Here is a 16,987-nt window from a genome sequence, read left to right as displayed (position 1 = left end):
CATTTTTTGAGAGAGAGAGAGAGAGAGCATGAGGGGGGAGGGGAAGAGAGAGAGAGAGAGAGAGAGAGAGAGAGAGGCAGACACAGAATACAAAGCAGGCTCCAGGCTCTCAGCTGTCAGCACAGAGCCGGAGGCGAGGCTCCAACCCATGAACCTCCAGATGATGACCTAAGCCAAAGTCCCGCGCTTAACCGACTGAGCCAACCACACGCCCCTCAAGCTTAATTTTTAAGAATATGGGATCTCTGAGAAGCCTTTGGAGCTGTATTTGCCAAGCAAACCAATTTAAATACTCAAAGCCTCATTTTTTTTCTATCAAAACTATAGACTGCATAAGGGTGGGACGACTTCTAAATTTGGCAAAGCTCCCTTTCCTGGTATTCTAGAAACAAGTATCAATCACCCCAAACAAGCAGATCGCACTAATCAGCAACCACATAATGAGTCCCACTGAAAAAACTTGAAGCTATTTCTTGTGTCAAGTTAGAAAAAGCTGGGGGAAAACATTCTTCTTTTGATTAAGCATCACAAAGGAGAATTACATTTAAGCAAGTGCTTTCTGTTAACTAATTTGGAGAACACACAGGAGACTAAAATTTTTACTGAGGATATGGGAAGAAACACGGAAAGAAACATGAATGTATTTATGGATGTGCCACTCTGGGATAAGTGAATATCTATCACAGCTAAAGATGACAGTTAATATTTACAAAAGGGATATATATTTTTTAATCCAAACATCAATCCTCCAAGAGGAAAAGAAAAATACAAGTGTGATTTGACAGGCTCAAAAACACCATTTTGATGCATTAAAAGCCTTTAATCAAGAGAGGGGCTAAATCAGGCATTCTTACATAGGGAACAATCACCCTAAAGAGATCTATTAGAATTCAAGGGGGGTGGGAGGTGAAAATTTGGATGAAAAAAAATCCATTTTTATTTTTATTAATCTATAACTCAAGCTTCATCATTTCCTTCCAAATGAATGTAGGCAACCAACAACATTATTATTAGCAATATCTATGACTTTGTCGCCAACAGAAATCACAGATATTTTAATAATGTCATATTTATATGTATTGAAGATACCTAGAAATTTTCTTATCACTATTTTGAAATTATAGCAGTTTTAGACCAACTGCTAGATCTTGTTTGTTATTAACATTCAAAGAAACGTTATTTGTGTCACAAATATTTTCTTAATATTTTGACTGTTCTAATATAATTTGTTCCCTATTTCAATATTTGACTGTTTCAAAATAATTTGTTCCCCATATAATGCTATGCATTAAAAACATTATTGCAAGCTTTTATGCATTAAAAACATAATTGCAACACTTTACTAGTCTGCAAAAGGTAATCATTTCTAGGCTAAGCCACCAGTTAGAGTTTGGAAAAATCATCAATATACCTTGTACATGTTTGTGATGAACATTTACCTGGCAGAGAAACACTTTGGAGCATTCTCTACTACTTATATGTAATTATGTACTACAGTGTGAGTTTAATGGCTCACACACTGATAAATAATAGTTCCTTGTGAACTATTTACAAATGAACATTAGCTAGCTAAGTTGTTTAAACAATAAATGCACTGCTCACTGGGGAAAAACAATACTCTAACAGATTTTTTTTTTTTACTAACTTTATACTAGGTACTCTACAAACCTGAAAAATGTTTGCATTTATATGACACAATTTACCAAGCTAAGTGTTCAAAACAAAAGACTTAGGGAGATGAGAGTAAAGAATTTGATTTTCTAGGTTAAGAATGGAGGTCTAATTATTCTATTTTTACATCCATTTTCTGCATTGTCAAACGGTGACTACACTTGAAATACTGACATTGATGTATTATAAATACCACACTCCTTTATTTATTCATCTATCCTGTCATTCTTTGAGCCCCACTGCATAGACAAAGTTGTTTTAAAATTTGGCTCTTTGCTCACTTTATTATTATTGTGAATTCCGTTTCTTGCTCCCTTTTCAATATGCAACAAATGATTCTAGTACTTTCAACACTAGATATTACTAAAAATATGCTTCTCCACTATAACTCTATGGAAGTTGTAGAAATAGAACAACAAGACATTTGGGGCTTGTTACACAGATTATTGTCAGTGATGGTGTTTGGGGCAAAACAACTAGAGAAATGAAGTTACCATGAACTCAGATGAGAAGGCAGGTTTGGGGATTGGTGACTGGACATGACTGACACATTACGTTTGAGCTGCTGGTTACATACCCAAGTGGAGATGTCAAGTATGTGGCTGCATATATGAATTCAAATTTCAAGAAAGAAGGCTAATCTAGTGACATGAATTTGGGAGCCATTATGTAGATGGATCTGAATGAGATCGTCTGGGGAGTGGGCATAAACATGAACAACCATAAACAAGAAGAGGCCCAAGGTAAGGACCCACAAAAAGACTGAGAAACAGCATCCGGAAAGACAGGAGGATGGCTTGGCAATGTTTCTTCCAGGTTCCTTTTCACTCCCTGGTTTGAAGGCATTATAAATGTGAGCAGTTATAGTTTAGTCCTAGAAAATGCTGTAAGGATGATGTTGCTTGGTTCAAATATGTTTAAAGATGCTGAGAAGTGTACCATATGCAGTCCATTGATATTTTTCTTTGGTTTGAATTAAGACTTGCCGGCTGCAGAAAACTAAAAATACATCATGCTGAAAAATGGACACCCTGAACACTTTGTGTGTGTGTTTTTCACAGTTTTCCATGACATTTTAACTAAGTGTGGAGGATATTGTTCTTCTTTTTTCTTACACTTGGTATGGCTAATGCTGAATGTGTGGGGATTACAATCATACCATGTGACAGATTGCAGTGTCACACACACAAGATTCTGCCTCCACTGCAGGGATGAACAGAAGGAAGTCATGGCTGGGAGAGAGTAACTAGTTATTCAGCTGCAAATAGCATCATAAAGGGGTAATGATAATTAAGAAAACTACCAGGCTAAAGTAATGCTTCCCTCAGGTTCTTCATTCTTCACTATTACCTGAAAGTATGTGTCAAAGTATATGTGTGTGTGTGTGTGTGTGTGTGTGTGTGTGTGTGTGTTTGCGTGTGTGTGTGTAGTTCAAGGTGTCTCCATCTTTATTAAAACAGATAGTTATATTTGCAAAAATACTCTACTTCTGTTATTCTGTGTTAAAAAAGCACTCAACAAAGGCTAACTTTCAATTTAGGAAAAACTGACTTGCTTGGGAAATCAAGTAATGATACTTCTATGTAGAAAATACATATAAGGAAAACAATAGAGATCATACATTGCTTATATAAAAACTGTATTTAGGGGCGCCTGGGTGGCGCAGTCGGTTAAGCGTCCGACTTCAGCCAGGTCACGATCTCGCGGTCCGTGAGTTCGAGCCCCGCGTCAGGCTCTGGGCTGATGGCTCGGAGCCTGGAGCCTGTTTCCGATTCTGTGTCTCCCTCTCTCTCTGCCCCTCCCCCGTTCATGCTCTGTCTCTCTCTGTCCCAAAAATAAATAAAAAACGTTGAAAAAAAAAATTAAAAAAAAAAACAAAACTGTATTTAAATTTGGAAGCCAGATACGATTGATTAGGGAAGAAGTCCCAACGTCATTGTTTAAGGTGATACTTATCTAGGATGTGTCATTGTGTGAGGTCTGTCCTTATTCCTCTTGGGCACTGAGCTCCTTTCTCTGAGCACGTTTCTGGAGACAGATCAAGGAAGGCAAAGAAGACAAACATTACATGTCTTGGTTCTTCAGGTGCTATATAACGCTAACCTTAAGAATTTTTTTAAAAAGTGGTTTTGATCGAAGAGCTAAATTTTAACTAAAATAGACTTCTGATAGTTTATGAAGTTAATTTCTTCATGCTTTCTATGTCCCCCAATTTGGAATTAATATCTTAGAGACACAGCCAAGTAAGCAGATGACTTCACTCAGTTGTAGGGGGAAATGCCTCTCTCTGCTGCTCCTCTCTCTCTCTCTCTCTCTCTCTGTCACTTTGTTTATATGGCTGTTTCTGTCTCTGTCTCTGTTTTGTCTCTTTCCTTCACAATCTCTCCTCATCTTTCCCCTTTTGTAGTATAAGTTGTTAGAATTAACTGATTTTTTTCTAGATAATTTTTTTCAAATGTTTACTTTTTTGAGAGAGAGAGAGCAAGTAGGGGAGGGACAGAGAGAGGGCTAGAAAGAATCTCAAGTGGGCTTTGGACTGCCAGCACACAGCCCAATGTGGGGCTCGATGAGACACTTAACCGACTGAGTCCCCCAGGTGCCCCATAATGTTTCAGATACTTTAAAGTTTTAATTCATTTCTGCATCAAACTTATTTCCAATCTCCTTTATTGCATTTTTTTCATCTCTGAATCATTCTATTTTTTTTCCTTAAAGTTTATCTATTTATTTATTTTGAGAGAAAATAAGCAAGCTGGAGAGGGGTAGAGAGACAGAGTTAGAGAGAGTCTCCCAAGTAGGCTCTGTGCTATCAGTGCAGAGCCTGACTCAGGGTTCAAAGCCACCAACCATGAGATCATGACCTGAGCCAAAATCAAGAGTCTGACACTTAACTAACTGAGCCATCCAGGTGCCCCTAGGTAAAATTTTTGATAGAATTTTATTGTATAAAACAAATTATACTACTTGCTCCTGAGACCAGGTACAGATACATTTCTCAGGCCTCCTTTCATACTCAGTCAAGGGAAAAAATTTCATATCCTGACTGATATATTTTGTGCAGTAATCGTGTGTTCAAAGTAGTGTGCAAGGGGTGATGTTCGAATTCTAAAATTTAGGTATACTGATCTGTGAATTAAAAACTAGTCACTAGACTCTCTGAACCCATATTTTCAAAATTCACTTAAATGAGTTTGTGAAAAATAACACCTTTCATTTTATTCTTAGATATTGCTCTTAATAAATAAAATAATAAGAATAATTGAGCCCAACACCTATGGCATCTGTCCTTTTATGGAAATGCTCATCTTTATATATACTTTTCCAAGAAACAAAAATGAATTAACAGCAATTGATAGAAATTAGCAAGAACATCACATTGACCACATGGAATAAAACTTTCATTTCATTTCATTTCATTTCATTTCATTTCATTTCATTTCATTTCATTTCATTTCATTTCATTTCATTTTTTAAAGTATCCCTTTAATAGTCCCCTGGACTTCGTGATAAAATTAGGTCAATGAAAGTGATACAGTTTAATGATGTGGTCAAAAAGCCCCTGAGGAAATAAAACGTCAACAATAATTCAACTTGTGTTCAAAATTTATAGCCACCAATTTTGTGGCATTGAAGAAAATTCCGTTAAGCATTTAATACATCTCTTTTTCTCCCTGGAGGAAAACAAAGTATTTATCTCCCTTTACCATGATTAGAGAATTGTCACCTTTAAAAAAACAATGTCCTTTGTCCCCAAAGCAGAAACATAACAAGAAAATCACAAAGCATGTTCTTCTGAACTCGGGAATTGATTTGGTGATCCCACCTTTACTGAGGCATTTCCTATAGGTACACAGAGGTGTACTTCTATCGAATGCTACTAGATGCCAAAAACCGAACTGTGCACTTTTCCTACTTAAACTTTTCCTTCAACAACTTCATAAGAATGTTTTTATTATTCTCATTTTCCAGATGAGAACACCATGTTTCAGAAAAGTTAAATGACTTGTTGATGGTTGCTATAGTTTGAAGTGTTAGAGCCAGGATCTGAACCTGGATCCAAAGGTGAAGAACTATACACCATGATGAATTAGCTCTTTGTAAAAATTACATATATTCATTTGTGTATGTGTGCATATGTGCATACACGCGTGTGTGTGTGTGTGTGTGTGCATGTGTGTGTGTGTGTGTGTTGGGTGAGGGTGGACAACCTACACAAGCCAGCCAAAAGAGCAGATGAAGGTGTGCTTTGTCCTAGTTTCAGAAAACAAGACATAAGTGAACAGAAGTGATGCTATGATCTTATGCTTGAATGCAGCTGTGCAGTTGGGTGATATTCTACTACACAGATCAGGGCAATTCCCTAGGGATAGGAGAGGAGCAAAATGGAAGGACCTCAGACCATGAAGACTTTAAGCCACCATCTGAGGCCTGGACTCCTATTCAAAATATTTCCGAAAGTGTCGTTTACTTTAGCCTAAAGCATACGTAACTGATATAGAACTGCACAGATTAAACATTCATTAACAGATTAAGCATTAATGATCTAAATTACAATCAAGAAATTAGGTAAATAACAAAACTTAAGAAAGTAGAAAAACAACAAAAGAGGAAATATTAATGTCATGGAAGATGAGCAAAAAGAATAGAGAAGAGCAATGAAATTAAAGCCCAGTTCTATAAAAGCACCATGAATATAGACAAAATTCTGCCAAAGTGGATCAGGGAAAAAAAAAGGGTGAGAGAAAGAGAGAAGCAATAGATAGACAGACAGGTGATAGGTACATAGTTAGACAGATATTGAAAAGACCATAAATATATGTAATATTGAGGATTTTAAAAACTTGTTCAAAATATCAGAACCTTTATAATAAATTTTAAAATAAAATGCTAATTTTCTAGAAAAAAATGCGTTAACAAAAATGTATTCAATATAAACAAAAAATTTGAGTACACCTATATCAACTAAAGAGATATAATCATTATCAAAAAGTCTACATACAGAAAAAGCAACAGGTCCAGATTGTAGTATTCCACCACGTTTTCAAGAAATAGAAAACCCTTTTCTTATAAAACTGTCCCAGTGTTTACAAAAAATTAAAGTTCACCCACTAATCTTATGGAACTAGTATGTATTTGCTAATGATTCTGCAAATAAAGCCAGAAAAATGATTAGCAATTGTCATTTTTGAAATAGATGTAAAACTACTGTGTAAAATAGCAAACTGATTCACAATGTGTTGATCCTGAGAATATTTAGATGATTTAAATTTAGAAAAATACATTAATATAATATGTCAACTTGACAATGTAAAGAAAAATTTATATAAATAAATGCAGCAGTCATTTAATAAAATTCAAAACAACTTATGAAAAAAAAAGGAACAAAACAGTAATAGAAGGTCAATTTCTTATTCAATTGTTCATATCTGCCAAACAGCAAGCAAATTCAATGGCAGTGAAATGTTAGAACATTCCCTACTTTGGGGCTCCTGGCTGGCTCAGCCGGTTAAGTAGCCAACTCTTGATTTCGGCTCAGATCATGATCTCATGGTTCGAGACTTCGAGGCTGGCATCGGGCTTTGTGCTGATACCACAGGACCTACTTGGGATTCTCTCTCCTCTCTCTGCCCTTTCCCTCCCTGCTCACACACACTCTCTCTCTCAAAATAAATAAACTCAAAAAATTATTTTAAAAAAGATCATTTCTTATTTTAGTTATTCCCCCACATATCTACCTCTAATCCAAGTTTAGGCTAATGAGATATAAATTAAAACTTTAGGAGGCAGCTTCTGAGAGCCCTTCCTTAACAGACATCTGGCCTGTGACTTACCACCTTTCTTTTTCTACTCTTCCCCCTTATTTCCACTGCTGATGTGGAGGCTGCTATGAACCAATGGTATCAGAGTGGAGAACTGGAAGGCCTGAGTTCTTAACAACATGTAGGACCATATCAGCCCCAAACTGCCAGTTTCCAGACTTCTTGAAATGTAAGAAATAAACTATTTTGTTTAAGCTGTTATTACCATGACTGCTTCCTCTCAACTCTATACTGGGAAGTACTGGCAAATTAATGAGAGAATAAAAAGAGATGAGATATAAATCATAAATTGACTCGAGGTGAGGAGAATTATATGATTATATACATAGAAAATCACAGAGATTTATACTGCAACATCAGTGAGTTTCAATTTCACAGCCATAATATTGTCAGAAATTAAAAGGTCTGATCACACCAAGTGTTGATAGAGTCATGGAAAAATACAAACCCTCATACATTGCTAGTGGGAGTATAAATATTTTAAAACTGTTTCAGCAAGTTTATAGTTAGAATTCTTTTGGCTTTAGGCAATAGAAATCTTATCTCAAATTGGCTTAATTAACGTGGACGTCTACTATCACCTGTGTACAGAGTTTAGCTGAAAACCAGGCTTATTATGATCAGAGGCTCAATGAGTCTTCAAGAAGTCAGTTCTTTCCAGTTCTGTTTCTGCCATTATTAACATACCAGCTTCTATCCCAGACTGGCCTCTCTCAGGGGCAAGAACACTGTAGTTCCTCCATGGATCTCATCCAGACACACAGTGTCTAGAAGAAAAGCAAGGACCCTATATTCCTGTGACTTCATTTTAGGATCAAGGAAACCATTTCCAAAACTTCATGTTTCTCTGCTCAATATTGGTCATGTGCCCATTCTCAAATCAATTATTGTCAAAGAGAATGGAATAACATAATCATTAGGCAAGGTTTTTCATACCAAAAGGACAAAGACTCAATATTCGGTAACAAGAAAATGGACAAAATTGTATGTTATATCATTACAACATCATACTACATAATAATATTAGTAAGAGTAATAGATAACATTTATTGAGCTGTTACCAAGTGCTAGGCACTCTCTTAAGTACTTGCTCAATATGTATTTGTTTTCCTACAGAGGGATGGACAAAACCCTGCAGGTGTTGGGCATTTAAATTGAGGCAGCAATTTCATCCTATTTCGTACCCATAATATTGATGAAAATTAAAAGTTCTGGTTAATAACAAGTACTGGTAAAGATATATGTTATGTGTGAATGTACATACATATATACATGTATATAAATATATATACATGTGTATAAATATATACATATATATATAAATAAATATATATTATGAGGAACATAAACCTCAGAAACTAGTTATAAAAGTTTAATTTTTCATATAAAATTATAAAGCATTGGGGCGCCTGGGTGGCTCAGTTGGTTAAGCATCTGACTTTGGCTCAGATCATAATCTGAGTTCGAGCCCCACGTCGGGGTCTGTGCTGACAGTTCAGAGCCTGGGCCTGCTTCGGATTCTGTGTCTCCCTCTCTCTCTGCCCCTCGCTGCTCACACACTCTCTCTCTCTCTCTCACTCTCACTCTCTCTCAAAAAAATTAAACATTAAAAATTTAAAAATAAATAAAATAATAAGGCATGAAGAAACTAAATACTTACCCAAGATCACAAAGCTATTAAGTGGCAGAGATAGGATTTGAGTCCAGAGAGTCTTTAAATAGCAGTTAAAATAAATAAATTAGATCTATACACATGTATCAATGTGGACAATTTTAAAGGCATAATGTTGAGTAGATGGAAGCCTTTCAACCTAAAACGAAATATAAGAACAGTCCATGCTTGCTAAGGGAGAGGTAGATATTATGAATTCATTAGGGAATAGGCTGTATTGAAGGTAAGAAACAAGGATGATGCCCCATAGTCATGTATACTACCATCCAAGAGGCAATCAGATACAAAGATTTCAAACGAGGTGTTTGGATCTGGAGAGGTGACAGTTATCAGGTAGTAGTGGAAACTGCAAGTGGATTTAAAAAGTGCAAAGAGGGAAGTAGGAAAGAAAGAGTCCGAAGTATGGGGAGAAAGGAACCAGGAAAAGAGGCTGATAAAGACACCAGAGTAGATATAGATGACACAGTCAGGTCTCAAATATGAATAAGGGCTGAGCTTCAAGAACATTATGGACAATATTGTCAAATGCTGCAGAGAGTGGTGAAAATACTTGGCACATCATTAAAGATATGGGAGAAACCAGTTTCCAAGGTAGTTATAGTTACAAACCTGTATCCATGCTTTGAAAAGTCAATAGGCGATAAGAAGGTTATGTAAAATGCAGCCTCTTTTTTTTCAGAGTAGCTTGGTTAGTGAAGGGAAAGTGAATATTAGAGCATTAGACAGAGGGAATGAAGGATTTTTTCAGTGGAGAAGACATGGTAGTATTTTTAGCTTGTGTGAAAAGAGTCAGCAGAGGGAGACATCTAAAATACTGGAAAGATAGGGAAGGGTAGGACTTACTGTAGGAACAACATCTGGAAGAAGATGGGAAGCAGTGGATCAAAAGCACAGGTGGAGAATTTAGCCTTGAATGTGAGAAATAATGAGGAAGTGAACAAGAGATCTCCCAGATGAGAAGAGAGACAGATGGAACAAAGAAAGGAGAGAAATGAGTTTTGTCCTGCTGTGTTTCCAGTCAGCTTTTCCCAGAAGAGATACTTGGCAAGGAAAACAGGAAACAGACAGGTGGTCCAAGGTCTTTTGGGTAAAGTTAATATATAGTTGCCTGATTATTCAGGTCTGAGTTTTAGGACAAAAAAAAAGTAGATTAAAAGCAATTACTGCAAATTTATGAATCACATCCAGTTGCCCAGACACCAGTCTCCTGACCTGAATTTCTCCTTCCCTTAGTGAGTGAAGCTGGAATATTGCCTGTATGGAAGCCATTCTGAATTTACACCAAAAAAACAAACTGAAACCAGAAAAGAGTTAAAGAAAAGTCTCACCAGATGTCAACACCAAAAGCCACCTAGTGATCATCCACACAAATCCACTCTCACTGAGGAAAAAAACAAGTCTCAAAAGGGTACATGATAGCTCCAAGGTCATCAAGTTATTGATGGGTGGAGATCTCATACTTTATTCTCATCAAATACATGATATATTTTATTTTTTTAAATTTATTTATCATTTGCCTCCTCCCATGAGAATATGGTCTCCTGGAGAGCAGGGATTTTTGTCCCCATTGCTCACTGCTGTTGCCTCAACCCTCAAAGTGTACCTGGTGTTTAGAAGACATTTGATCATTATTTCTTAGTGAATGGATTCCATCTAACCCAGTGCACTTTCCACTCACCTATAACAATTTCAAAATGAGCACTTCAAAGTGAAACTGACCCTTGTAACAATCACCTCCATGCAAATAATTTTTATTAATTGCTTCTTCATTGGGTGGAGAAGGCTCCAGGGTACAGCAGAATTCAAATCCAAGACTGCCTGGTCTCATAGCTAAATGTTGGATGAATTTGACCCATTCAGTTAGTTCTCCCTGACAAAAACCGAAGGGGTTTTTGTGGCAATAAACAAAACAACAATAGCAAAATAAATGAAAGCCAAATCAATATAATGTGACAAACTATACAGAATTCACACAGCAGTGACCTTCACGGTGTATTCCACATTCAAATCTTCACCCATATTTTTATGTCTATGCCCAGGTTTATGCCACCCAAAATAAATATGGTAGGAAAAACTCCCTGGGTCTGTTGCTAGGGGAGTGTTACGAAAATTGTAACTTCATATGACCCTTCCTCTGCTGAAGAAAATTCCCTATTTTGGGGGTTTTGTGTGAAAAAAAGGAGAAAGAAACACTGTAAAGTAGGCAGCTACAAAGAAGAATGTTGTTAGATGCTGGGTGATTCTGAGAGAGGTTTTCCTACTCTCTCTGAAGTGTAATTTTTTTTTTTCCTTCAGGAGTCATCTCCAGGGACAGGAAGGAGAAACACTCTGAATGAGGATGTGTCCATCTCAGGGGAAGCATATGAAACCTTAGAAGAACAGCTCACACAACAAAGCATTTATTTGTGAAATTAGGTAAGAGAATCTAATTTTATAGCTGTGAGAGATGCAACTGAGTATTTAAAAATTCACATTCCTCAATGTTTTCTAGTATCTTTGGGTAACCCAAATTCTTACCAGAAAATGTACAGATTAGTATAATCAGTACATTAAACTTTATAATACATAAACTAGGATGGCAAATAGGATAGTTAGTTTCTAGAATTTTTGCAAAGATCCAAAGCCAAGAACAAATATACCTCATGTTCTATGTCCAGAAAGCCCACCACCTTCCTACCAGGAATTAGTGACAAGAGCCAGTTTAGAAAATGCCTAGTCACCAACTCTCCCCATCCCCCAGCATTATCCCAGTCAAAGAGGGGGGTTGGGTAGGGAGAGAGGTGGTAAGTCTTATGGAGAGAGCAGAGCTTGGGTAGGAATGAAAGTACTACTCTTCCCTTTCTAATGCTCAGTGGGAGAACTGCAGGAGGATCACAGAAAGATTGACAGTTCCTGCCAGGGGAGCCTGGCAACCTGAATCTAGCAGGATGTGTGCGGGGCTGCAGAACACAAACATCCCCGTCTGTGCCATCGTTAATGCTGAACATAGTCAGAGAGACTGGATTTGGGAAGAGCATCTGGGAGTCTGAAGCATAGAGCCTTATTCTTTTCAGCCCTCTTCATCCAATATGAGGAAGAACAAACGTGTCCCTGAAGTTGGGAAGTATACACAGACACAGTGTGGTCTTGAACTTTCTGTAACAGAAACACCTGTATTAGCAACACTTGAAGAAACTGTGGCACAGTGTACCTGGGAGGAAAATGGTGGTAAGCTTCCTCCATCCCAATTTCCCATAATCCTCCGAAGTGTGAAGCAGACTCCAATAGTTTCCAGAGCTGCATGGAAAGGCACATGAAGGACAAAAGATGAGGGTGGACCTCGGGGCTGGTAAATAGCTGCTGGGCCAATTTCATAAGGCTCAATTTAGAGAAGCTGTGATACCCAATCTGCTGTAAAAGGAAAACTGCCCTAGGGGATGGGGTGTAACTATTTGAGTAACAGCAAGTTAACAGAGTTTCAGGGACATTGTCATGTCACCCACATTTCTGCCCAATTAAGGAAAACATTCATTTTCTTCTCAAGCCCTAATCAGCAAATAACCTGGTATCTTTGCTTTATTTTTCCATTAAAGTAGGAAAAGAAAAGACTCTCTTTATTGCTATAATAGGTAAGATAGTACAGGACCCAGAAGCAGATAGACAAAGAACACAAAAGGCCTAAAGAAGGGAAAGGTCAAGTAGAACTTTAGGATCACTGAAAAGAAATAAGCAATTCTCAGAGTGCTGAGTAATTTATGGGAAAAATCTTGCCATTAATTTCAGAGAAAACAAACCTCCTTGAGGAGCACTGTTGATAAAGTCTTGGTACACAAGCAGAAAAGAAGGGTTGTCTATAACTAATAATAAGGGCTGAAATACAAATAAACAACAACCCAGAGTAGATAGGTATGGGAAAAGAATAGTGCAGGAAACACCAACAAGATTTGGATAGTATATGAAGAAAAAATCAGGATGGGTCCATGGCAGATTGTATTTTCCAAAGAGGAACACCACCACAGAGTCCATCCCCCATTCTCCATTTAGAATGACATTGACAATCCTTCCATCAAGCAATAGAATCTCTGTCCCCAACCCTTGGACCCAGGTAGACCTTTGTGACTGATTTGTTCAACGGAACACAACAGAAGTAAGGCTGTATGACTTCTAAGTCTAGATTATAAAAATTCTCTATTCTTTTACCTTCTTGGACACTTGCTCTGTACATCCAGACACCTTGATATGAGGAGGCCAAAAGGAAGCCTCTGGAAAGGCCCATAAGAGGGGACCCATGCAGAGAGGAACTGAATCCCCAGGCACTCATCCTTCACCAAGCTCCAGCTGATAGCCAACATCCAATTGCCAGCCATATGAGTGAGCCATTCGTGGAGTGAATCACCCAATGTCCAATTGAGCTGATGCTACATGAAATGGAGATAAACCTTTCCCACTATACACTGCCCAGACTGCAGATTCTGTGCAAATAAGTGGTGGTTGTTTTAAGCCACTAAGTTTGCCAGGGAGGAATGGGCAACAAATAACCAAAGCAAGACCAGGAAGGGAGGGGACTATTTACCTAGCCAAAGCTGAGTTTCCACAGGTCCTTTGGAAGGAAGAATTGAAAGTTTCTATCAGTACTGCATTTTGTATAAGAATACAAATATGACAAATATGTGATTTCTATAATTTATTGTCTCCTTAATGGTGTATGTGTAGAGAATTCTCACTTCGTTATATAGGTTTAGGTGTTATTAACAATTCTCTTGGCAGTTTTTATTAACTTTCGAATTAAACTTTAAGTATTGTTTTAGTTCACTATACAGAATGTTCAGCTTCAAATACCAGTAGTGGTTATAAGCTGTTGCCCGAAAAGGGGTACGCCACATAAACAATACTCTACAAAATGTGATTTACTCAGGCTGCTTTTTAATTAGGTGAATAACATGCTATAGTTATAAAGATCGTCATGTGGGAAAAAGAACGTTTCCTGAAATATTTTCCCCAAATCTGAGTGGTAAATTTATAAAAAGTATAATCCAGACTCTCTGTGTAACAATAGAAAACATAAGGATCCATTAAGTGTGTGTTTGTAAAATATACATAGCACATAATTTTTTCATTTAACAGTACTCCAGCAAAGATTTTAGAGAAACTGCCTGCCAACATAAGACTAGACATAGAAGATACAGAGGTGAACAAAACACATTGGTCCCTGTTGAGATACTAAGATGGTAAGTATATATATGTGTGATATATAAGTATACACACACATATGTGTATATGTGCGTGTGTGTGTGTGTATCAGAATGTTGAGAGGTATAGAAAATAAATTGAAGTGGGTAAAAGAGATAGCATGCCAAGGTGGGATGGGGGTGGGTAAGCATGGTTGCTATTTTATATCGGATGCTCAGGAAACCCCTCCTGATGCACTAGCATTTAAGCAAAGAGTAAATCAGATAGCTACCTGGAAGAAGCACATTTCATGTTAAGTGAACAGCGAATGGAAACCCCATGAGATGAGAACAATCTTAGTGCATTCAGAGGACTTGAAGACACCATCAGGCTGCAACAGAGCAAGCAAAGTGCTAGTGGAATGATAAGCAGTACTGGGAATAGGAAACAGGTTGTGGAGGGACATGGAATATTATAGAGACACTGGAAAGGTTTTAGCTTTTATTGAGTGATTAGATATAGATATAGATATAGATATAGATATAGATATAGATATAGATCACGAACTGAATGCTTGGGTCTCCCTGAAAATTAATACATCGAAGCCCTAATTTGGAGATGAAGCTTTGAGGAAGTAGTTAGCATTAGATAAGGTTAGGAGGGCAGAGCTCTTATGATGGAATTACTGGTCTTATAAGAAAAGCAAGAGATAAATTTCTCTTTCTCTGAACTCATGTACCAAGAAAAGGCCATGTGAGGACTCAGCAAGAAGGCAGCTGTCTACAAGCCAGGAAGAGAACCCTCACCAAAACTCAACCCTCCTGGCACTCTGATCATGAACTTCTGGACTCCAAAACTGTGAAAATAGATCTCTGTTGTTTAGCCACCAAATCTGTGCTATTTAGTGATGGCAGCTTGGACTAAGACAATATGGCTATTGCCACAGTGACATATAGGACAACTACAATGTCAATCGGCTTTAAAAAAATTAACATTTATTTACCTTTGAGACACAGAGAGAGAGAGACAGAGCATGAGCAGAGGAGGGGTAGAGAGAGAAGGAGACACAGGATCTGAAACAGGCTACAGGCAGTGAGCTGTCAGCACAGAGCCCAGCACAGGGCTTGAACCCATCAACTATGAGATCATGACCTGAGCCGAAGTCAGGTGCTTAACCGATTGAGCAACCCAGGTGCCCTCAATGTCAACCGGTTTTAAGTCAAGACTGAAATCCAATTTTCTTTCAAAATATCCTCCTCTTCATTCTTCTCTCAATTCCCCTGTCCACTTCTACTAGCTTTTGGGTAACAACGGTGCTAATTGCATAGTTCTCTGTGTGAGATCGCCTAGTGATTGGTTTCAATCACAACTTTTCCAGTTGTATTTCTAAAATGCAATTTTTCTGAAATATGAGCAAAGACATGAACTTGGGGAAGTATGCCTCTCTGCTGACTGAAATGTCTTTTGTTAAAGTCTTTTGCAAACTGTGTCACAAAAATTAAAATAAAAAGTCTTCTCTAATATGCATATTACAGTTATATTGGCACGGTTTTATAGATTGCTCTGCTCTAAGAGGAAAACAATATTCTTTTTAATTTTTTAAAATGTTTTATTTATTTTTTAGAGAGAGAGAGAGAGAGAGAGAGAGAGAGAGAGAATGAGCTGGGCAGGGGCAAAGAGAGGGAGACAGAATCCACAAAGCAGACTTCAGGCTCTGAGCTGTCAGCACATAGGCCTGAACCCATGAATCACGAGATCATGACCTGAGCCGAAGTACGATGCCCAACAGACTGAGCCACCCAGGTGCCCCAAAACAGTATTCTTCTATTCGAATGAGAGATTCTTGTCCATTATATGGAAACCCTTCTGCCTATAGTTATTTATTTGTTTGTTTGCTTACTAATTAATTAATTATCCTTTGGTTAAAATAGATGGGGTTTCTGACTCTTCTTTTCAGGCTTTAGCTATCTGATTTCATATAGAATCGACTATTAGGCAGAGTTGAATTTAACCTGCCAGCACAGGCTCTCATGAGTAAATGACTGTTTTTAGCTTCTCCTGGCCACATTTCATGTTCAGGTAGTTTCTCCTGAGCTCTTTAGAAGTCCCAGACCATCTTTGTGGTTAGTGCTATGCTGGTTTTCTCCACATTTCTGTTTTTGTGTTTTGCAGGAGTGCTCAGATACCACATAATGGCAAATCTTTTAAGAGACTGAGACTCCTTTCCTTTCCTGGAGCACCTCTATTTCTCATTTCCTTCATCTTTGTCCCTGTCCCTTGTGCCACTTATCTTAGCACTTCCTCCTCCCCCTCCTTCCCCTCGTCCTCCTCCTCCTCCTCTTTCCCCTCCCTCTGTCACACCACGCTTCCTCCTCCTCTTCAGTCCTGTCCAGCATTTGTATTCAGGCTCCCTGGCTCACGTTTTTTCTAGATCTCTAAGGGATTTTCACCAAGTTTCTGCACAATGGGTGGGACTGTTTATCATTTCTCAGTCAAGACTCTTTCTAGGAGAAGAAATAATTACCTTCTTGGCATTTATCTCCAGTAAACAAACACACAAGAAGCAAGCAAACCAACAAGCCCTAGCACTGGGGGGGCTTTCTGCTCCCTGTCTTTAATACTTATCTAGTGGCAATGGACCAGACATCACAATGGGCAGAAATGGTGCTTTGGACCC

General features: G+C 37.9%; 1 protein-coding gene across 5 annotated transcripts in view; it reads right to left on the bottom strand.

Moving 5' to 3' along the window:
• Positions 1–3,562: 3,562 nt before the first annotated feature.
• IQCM (IQ motif containing M) overlaps positions 3,563–16,987 on the bottom strand; it is a 664,496-nt gene continuing 651,071 nt past the window's right edge. For all 5 annotated transcript variants that reach the window (XM_058721193.1, XM_058721197.1, XM_058721198.1 and 2 more), the window contains one exon: positions 3,563–3,699. The gene's annotated coding sequence lies outside the window, so the exon portion shown is untranslated. The remainder of the gene's footprint in view (positions 3,700–16,987) is intronic.

This window comes from Neofelis nebulosa, chromosome 3 (assembly GCF_028018385.1).
Source record: "Neofelis nebulosa isolate mNeoNeb1 chromosome 3, mNeoNeb1.pri, whole genome shotgun sequence".
In the NCBI taxonomy this organism is placed as follows: Eukaryota; Metazoa; Chordata; class Mammalia; order Carnivora; family Felidae; genus Neofelis; species Neofelis nebulosa.
The sequence above is the reverse complement of the archived record's forward strand: the minus strand, read 5'-3'. Positions and strand labels throughout refer to the sequence as shown.